The 7,500-nt window shown below is 41.8% G+C and overlaps 1 non-coding gene across 1 annotated transcript in view; it reads right to left on the reverse strand.

Annotated features, from left to right (window-relative positions):
* LOC122252033 (uncharacterized) overlaps positions 1 to 7,500 on the reverse strand; it is a 43,098-nt gene that overhangs the window by 1,945 nt on the left and 33,653 nt on the right. Inside the window, exons 3-6 of the transcript XR_015191167.1 lie at positions 2,520 to 2,745; positions 1,571 to 1,691; positions 970 to 1,083; positions 1 to 712 (exon numbers count right to left, since the gene is read on the reverse strand). The exon at positions 1 to 712 is cut by the window's left edge and continues 1,945 nt beyond it. This is a non-coding gene — a transcript (uncharacterized LOC122252033). The remainder of the gene's footprint in view (positions 713 to 969; positions 1,084 to 1,570; positions 1,692 to 2,519; positions 2,746 to 7,500) is intronic.

Here is a 7,500-nt window from a genome sequence, read left to right on the forward strand (position 1 = left end):
GACGTAAGCCCCCGCTTGAGCCGGTGTGTGGCGTCGCTGGGGAGACGATCAGCGCGTCGAGGGCGACTTGGACGTCCGGGGCTTGGTGAGGAAGGCACCTCATCGCCCCGGGACCCTTGCGTCTGACCGAGCCTCCTGTGAGCGCCGACGAAGACAGAGATACGGAATCCCTCAGACGGCGAGTCCTGACGCCAGGAGCTTCCTCGTCGTCCTCGGAGAGTGGGATCCTGCAGACCTTTCGGGCGACGCACCGCAAGAGCGTTCGCGCTCCTGAACGGAAGTGGTCATTCAGCCAGCAATATATGAAGGGGTTATAGCACACGTTGGACATGGCGAACCAGTGGCAGAGGAAGAACACCGATGAGGAGTGGCGGAAAGGGCCGAGCGAGCCCCCGAAGTCTACCACCAGATGGTAGGTGTTGAGAGGCAGCCAACACAAGGCGAATAACACGACCACGACTAGTAACATCTTGACGGTTTTCTTCTTGGCTCGGAGCTGGACGGAGAGTTGCTCTTTGGTGGCGGCGCCCACGACCGCCCGCCACCACACCCGCCTCGTCACGCCCACGTAAGCCACGGCTGTGATGCTCAGAGGCAATGCATACTGCGTGAGGAAGGTGGCCAGCGTCAGCCACTGACGAAACTCGAGCGCTGGGTGTGGGTAGCGCGCCTGACATCGCGTCAACTTCCGGTACGTGACCACCTCAACGACCTGAGAAAAGAAAGGAGGCGTGACTAGAGCAAAATATTTCTGCAAAAGGTATACCTGTACAAACAGTAGAGCCGTTAGTATAGTTAGCGAGAATTAGCACTACTGGGATTATGAAAAGAATAAAAATGATTACTTCATCCAGGATATTCGTTATTCTCATATTTGTTTTTGTTTCATAATCACCTCATTTCGGACATTTTATTCTATTTGTTTTAACTCATCTATACAAAGCCCCCTCTCCCTCGACCCCGCCTGACCTCGCTGTAGATGGCGTACGGGAGAGAGACGAGGGCGGCCAGCAGCCACACCACCACGATGATGACGGCGCCGTGGAAGGCACCCAGGCGAGGCTTTAACGGGTGGACGATCACCTGTGGAATCAAAATAAACAATGAAAGATTGTGCTGTGGGAATATGAATGATGAAAACAGGATTGTAGGGTCTGGGCGCGTGTGGATACAGTACGCACTGACTTACTCTGTGTGTGTATGTGTGTGTGTTTGTGTTCATGTACAAATGTATATAAGCTTATATATATATATATATATATATATATATATATATATATATATATATATACATATACATATATATGTATATATATATGCGTGCGTGTGTGTGTGTGTGTGACACAGAGACAGATAAAAACAAAAAGAAAAATCAATCAAAGCTAATCATCCACCCAAAGAACTATACATAAAAGAGTGATAGAGATCAAAATCAACAAAAACAGAGACAGACAGACAAACAAACAAATAAAAACAGAGACAAAAAAAAATACATCTATAAAAATAAAAAAATAAAAGAGCCAAACTCCCCAGCTGACTTAAAGACAGGCGATAGACTCCAGGGCCTCACCTGATACCTGTCCAAGGCGATGGCGACCATGGTGAAGGCGGAGACGTAGACGGAGGTGGCCTGGACGAAGGGCACGACGCTGCACATGAACCCTCCGAAGGGCCAGTCGTCCAAGAGCACTCTGGGGGAGGCAGGTAGATAGTGACGATAGACTGCGAGAGGAATCATCTTTACTTCATTATGTAGAGAGAGGGATTTTTTTTCATGATTTTTTTTTTTTTTTTTTTTGAGGTATGTGGTCCGTCTTTTTTTTTTTTCTTCGTCTTCTTTTTGGTTAAATCTTGATAAAGTGACGAGAGAGAGAGAGAGAGAGAGAGAGAGAGAGAGAGAGTTTCTGTGTGTGCGAGTGTGTGTGTTTCTTCTACCTCTTTATTTGTCTGTTTGAGTATTGGTTATCTGGAATGTTTTTGGTATTTTTTGCTTTCCTTCTTTTTCATATTCGTTCTCACTTACCTTCTCCCTCTCTCTCTCTTTCTCTCTCTCTCTCTCTCTCTCTCTCTCTCTCTCTCTCTCTCTCTCTCTCTCTCTCTCTCTCTCTCCTCCCCTCTCTCTCTCTTCTTTCTCCTCTCTCTCTATATAATATATATATACTCTATATATATATTTTATCTATATATATATATATATAATATATATATTATATATATATATATATAATGTATATATTATATATATATATATTATATATATATATTTTATATATATATATATATATATATATATATATATATATATATATATATATAATATATATATATATTATTTCCCCCCACCCTCTCACTCACTCATACTCTCCCAACCCCCTTCCCTCCTCCCCCTCCGCCCCTTCCCCTTACCCTCCTCCCCTCCCCTCCTCCAATCCCCTCTCCCTTCCCCTTACCTTCCCCTCCCCCTTCCCTCCCCTCCCCCCCTCCCCCTCCCCCTCCTCCCTTCCCACCCCGCTCCGCACCTGGCCACATTGAAGGGTATGTTGAGCGCCGTCATGAGGAGGTCGGACACGGCGAGGTTGGCGAGGAAGGTGTTGGTGAGCGTGTGCAGACGACGGTTCCTGATGACGACGTGGCAGACGAGGAGGTTGCCGAAGAGGGACACGCAGATGATGATGGTGTAAGCCAGGATCATGATGACGGTGCGGCCGGGGTCGTCGCGCCGTCTCACCTGCGCCGTCAGGTCGACTGGAAGGAAGGGGAGGTTGGGGTAGGTCAGAGGTCACGGTGAAAGAGAGAGAGAGAGAGAGAGAGAGTTCTTGTGATGGTGGATTGGGAGGGTGGGTGGGGAAAGAGGATGGGGAGGGTGGAAGGGTGGGAGGGGGGAAAGGGAGAATGAATGAAAGGCATAGTTAGAGTGTTTTGAATGAAAAGTATAAGAAGGGAAAAAGAGGAGGAAAATGAGCGTATTTTCTTGTGATGAAGAAAAGGAAGAAGGAGAAAAGGAAGAAAAGAAGATGGCGTTTTTACGATTATGGGAAGGAAGGAAGAGAGGGAGAAAAAGGGAGAATAGATGAATGGTCCAGTGATGATATTGAATTAAGGGTGAATGAAGGAGAAAGACGAAGGAGAGGAAGATGAATGGAGAGAGGAAACGATACACGGAAAACACAGAACGTACTGAACGAAGGGTGTAAGAAGAGAACAGAAGAAGAGGACAGGAAGGTGAATGGGCATTCTTGTAGTGAAGGAAGGAAGGAAAGGTGGATGGAATAGAAGGAGAAGAAGATGAATGGAGAATAAGAAGATGGAACGATAAGAGTTTTAAATGGAAAGGACGGGAAAAGAGGAAGAGAAAGATGACAGAGGTAGAATAACAGCAAGATACCGTGTGGATTATAAATGAATGGAGAGAGAGAAGACGAAGAAAGATTATGAATGAGGAAAGAGAGATATCGGGATGTCACATAAATTAATTTGACTCTGAGAGCAAAAGACGTACATTTGATTAATGAGCTCAAAGGAAATCAGTCGTAACATGACCAAAAACTTTGAGACAAATAGTTTTTAAAGAAATGATTAACCTCATTTTCCACAGCATTAAATCTTTCATAAGGAAATGATTTTCTTGTCTTTGAGTTCTATCGCAAAACTAGATATACTAGTTTTGTGACTCCAGCCCCTCTAAGTATTCCGTTGTTCAGATAAACCAGGTCGTTCTTACACTAAAATGATTTAAAGGGGGGAACTCTACGGAAACGCAACACCACATTTCAGAACATTTATTAAGCAAAACTATTTAAGCATTTGAAAAAAAAAGGAAAAACGACACCTTAAGATGTCACTTTCTTTTCCTAAGATGAAAAGGAAGATGTCTAATGGGTTATACGACCGCCCGCGCGCAGGTGATGGAGAGGATACTGATCTCGCTTTTAGACATCTTTTTTTTATTTTTTTATCTGTCGACTTTTTTTTTTTTTTTTTTTTTTTAAGTTTATTCTGTCAAAGATATAAGTATGTCAGGAGGATCATTTTTATGAGCTAGATTTCCATCTTTTTCTTTTATATTCTCATTCATTTGAATGAGAATATAGATTTCACAGAAAATTAGATTTTTTTTTTTTTACTTACCCTCCTTTTTTTTTTTTTTTTACCTAATTTTATCTTTTTTTCACCCTTCTTGATTTTCTTCTTCATATTTCACGCTCATGTAAGATCTAAGTGAAATAAAAAAGACTAAAGCTATCTGATATTTTAAAGGTTTTCATAAAGAAATGTTGTAATACGATAAACGTACAGTTGAAAATCCTTGTTATGACTGTGTTTATAAAGACCTTCAGAGCTGTTGACGCGATAGCTCCTTCTTGCCCCGAGGTGCTCACCGGAGAGAGGGTGTGTCAGGGTGTCAAAACATCTCTCGGAAATAGTCATACATGTGGCGCCAGGGCGCGCGTGCGTGTGTGTGTAAGTGTGTATGTGTGTGTGTGTGTGTTTGGAAGTGTGTGTGTTTTTGAATTGAACTTATATGGTATATTTCAAATCATTACTTTGCAATGTCAGAATAATAATTAACAATATTCTCCATATGCCTTCATCAAAGACAAACACAGAAACAGAGAAAAAGAAAAAAAAACAAAAAAAAACGAAGAAAGACAAAGAAAAGACAAACCAAAAAAAACAAAAACCCTCAAACATCATCATCTCCGAAATCCTTGTACAAATAATTAAGTCAGACACGTGACACAATACATCAACATCTCTTCATTAATTAAAGCCGCAAATATATGCAGAAACGAGAAGGCTAAACGCCGAACGGGGACATTAATCAAATCCCAAAGTGTTCTGAACAGGCGTGGCCAAGATGACAGATATTACGCGCCCTTGTAACTCCGTTTTCTATGTGGCTTGATTTTTGCGTCTCATTTGAATCATCTTTATTGGTGTTTCCTTGTGAGTGTTTTTTTTTTTTTTTTTTTTTGGAGGGGGGGGGGAGCTTTCATATTTTATCTCTATTTTTTTTTTTTCGTGTCGTAGCTTTTGTTGTTGTTCTCTTTTTTATATGTATATCTCTTTCTGGCTACCTATCTGGCCTGTTTGCATACTCCTTCCCTCTCTTCCTCCCTTCCTTCTTCCCTCTCTCTTCCTCTCTCCTTTCCTTTCACCCTTCCTCGTTCCTTCTCTCCCCCTCATCCCTCCTTCTCTTCCTCCCTCCCTCCTTCGTTCTCTCTCTCCCTCCCTCCCTCCATCCCTCCCTCCCTAATCAGTTCCCCTTCGCTCCAACCTTCCCTCCCTCCCTCCCACCTTCCTTCCCTCTCTCTTTCTCTCCCTCCCTCCAACCATCCTTCCCTCCCTCCCTCTCTCTCTCCCTCCCTCCCTCTTTCCCTCCATCCTTCCCTCCCTCTCTCCCTCTTTCTCTCTCTCCCTCCCTCCTTCCCTCCTTACCCCCCTTTCTCCCTCCTTCTCTCCCTCCTTACCCCCCTTTCTCCTTCCCTTCCTCCCTCCTTACCCCCCTTTCTCCTTCCCTCCTTCCCTCCCTCCTCCTCTCCTTCCCTCCCTCCTCTCCCTCCCACCCTCCTTCCCTCCCTCCCTAATCAATTGCCCTTCCCTCCATAGTCTCTCCGTCTCGAACCCACACCACTGTATTGGCTTGGTGTCTCCCGTGATTCATCGGGGCAAGAGAGTGCCACGCCATCGCAGTTGTCTTATCTCTTACAGCCTCTCTTGCGTCTTGGAGATGCAGCGGGAGATGGCGGAGAGGAAATTGGAATGTATTATTTGACTTAAAGATATTACCTTCCTTTTTTTTTTTGGTCTCTCTATTTCCTGATTTCGTTTTGTGAGTGTTTTGTGTGTGTGTGTGTGTGTGTGTCTGTGTCTGGCTTTTTTTCTCTCTCTCTCTTTCTCTCCCCTCCTCTCACTCTCTCTCTCTCTCTCTCTCATTCTCTCTCTCTCTCTCCTCCCCCCCTCTCTCTCTCTTTCTTCCCCCCCCCTCTCTCTCTCTCTTTCTCTCTCTCTATTTCTCTCTCTCTTTCTCTCTCTCTCTCTCTCTCTCTCTCTCTCTCTCTCTCTCTCTCTCTCTCTCTCTCTTTCTCTCTCTCTTTTCTCTCTCTCTCTCTCTCTCTCTCTTCTCTTTTCTTTCCTCTCTCTTTCTCTCTCTCTCTCTCTCTCTCTCTCTCTCTCTCTCTCTCTCTCTCTCTCTCTCTCTCTCTCTCTCTCTCTCTCTCTCTCTCTCTCTCTCTCTCTCTCTCTCTCTCTCTCTCAATACAGCTATTTTTTCTATCTATACATATTTCTGTCCATTTTTTGTTTATGCTTATACACTGATTTTATTTCGTAGTTCATAATCATCATTATCATCATTATCATAATCATATAATATTACTAATATCGATATAACGTATGTACTGTATATGAGTGAGTATGTGATCATCAAAAGCTTCACTTATGCAATTGACATTCTATCAAGCAATAGCTCACTCGTGCAAGTCTTCTACTCAAGCCTCTCGAGTTCGCGTCCCAAACGTTTTTTTTTTTTTTTTTTTTTTTTTTTTTGGGGGGGGGGGGAGGGGTGCTATCATAATCATTGATAGTTCTATTGACAATGTTATTATTGGTAGCATTATTGTTATTTCTATTAGTTCATCATCATCATTATTATCATTGTCATTTTCATCCTCATTAGTATTGCTCTTATTATTGAAACGCTTACTATCTAAACATTATCGTTATCATAATCTTTATTAATCCGTTCATTATCATCATCATCGACATTGCCATCACTTTCATTATCATTTTTACTATCATAATTGTTATCATCATTATCATAATCAAAATAAAATTATTGTTATCGCTGTTGTTATCATTATCGTCATTACCGTTATCACTATTATCATCCTTATTAATATCAATATCATTATTATCTTTGATATCAATATCATTATCATTATCTTTGATATTATCTTTATTATTGTTATTATCATCATGATCATTATCATCATCATCGTTACTTTTTCTTCCTGGTATTATTATCATCATTATTACAATAATAATCATCACCTTCCTTATCATTATCTTTCTCCTTATCATCATTATTATAATTATTTCTATCATTATCAATATCATCATCATCCCCATCATCATCACTATAATCAGTGTCATCATCATTATCATCGTCACAATCATCATTACCATCAAAGTATCATCACCATCATCATAAACATCACCATTATCACCATCTTCATCATCGTTATTGCCATCATCATCATCATCATTATCACCATCAGCATCACCACCGTCATCCTCATCACCATCACCACCATCAGTGTCATCCTCATCATTATCACCATCATCATTATAATCATCATCACCACCATCATTATCACCACCACCATTATCATATATATTGTTATTATTAGCATTGTCCTTTTTTATCATCGTTATTATCGTTGCTTTTATAATCATCGCTGTTGCTGGCTTTGCTTTTATCATCATCATTACAATTTT

Source organism: Penaeus japonicus, unplaced genomic scaffold (assembly GCF_977035675.1).
Source record: "Penaeus japonicus unplaced genomic scaffold, GWHDUDI00000001_assembly GWHDUDI00000007, whole genome shotgun sequence".
Classification (NCBI taxonomy): domain Eukaryota; kingdom Metazoa; phylum Arthropoda; class Malacostraca; order Decapoda; family Penaeidae; genus Penaeus; species Penaeus japonicus.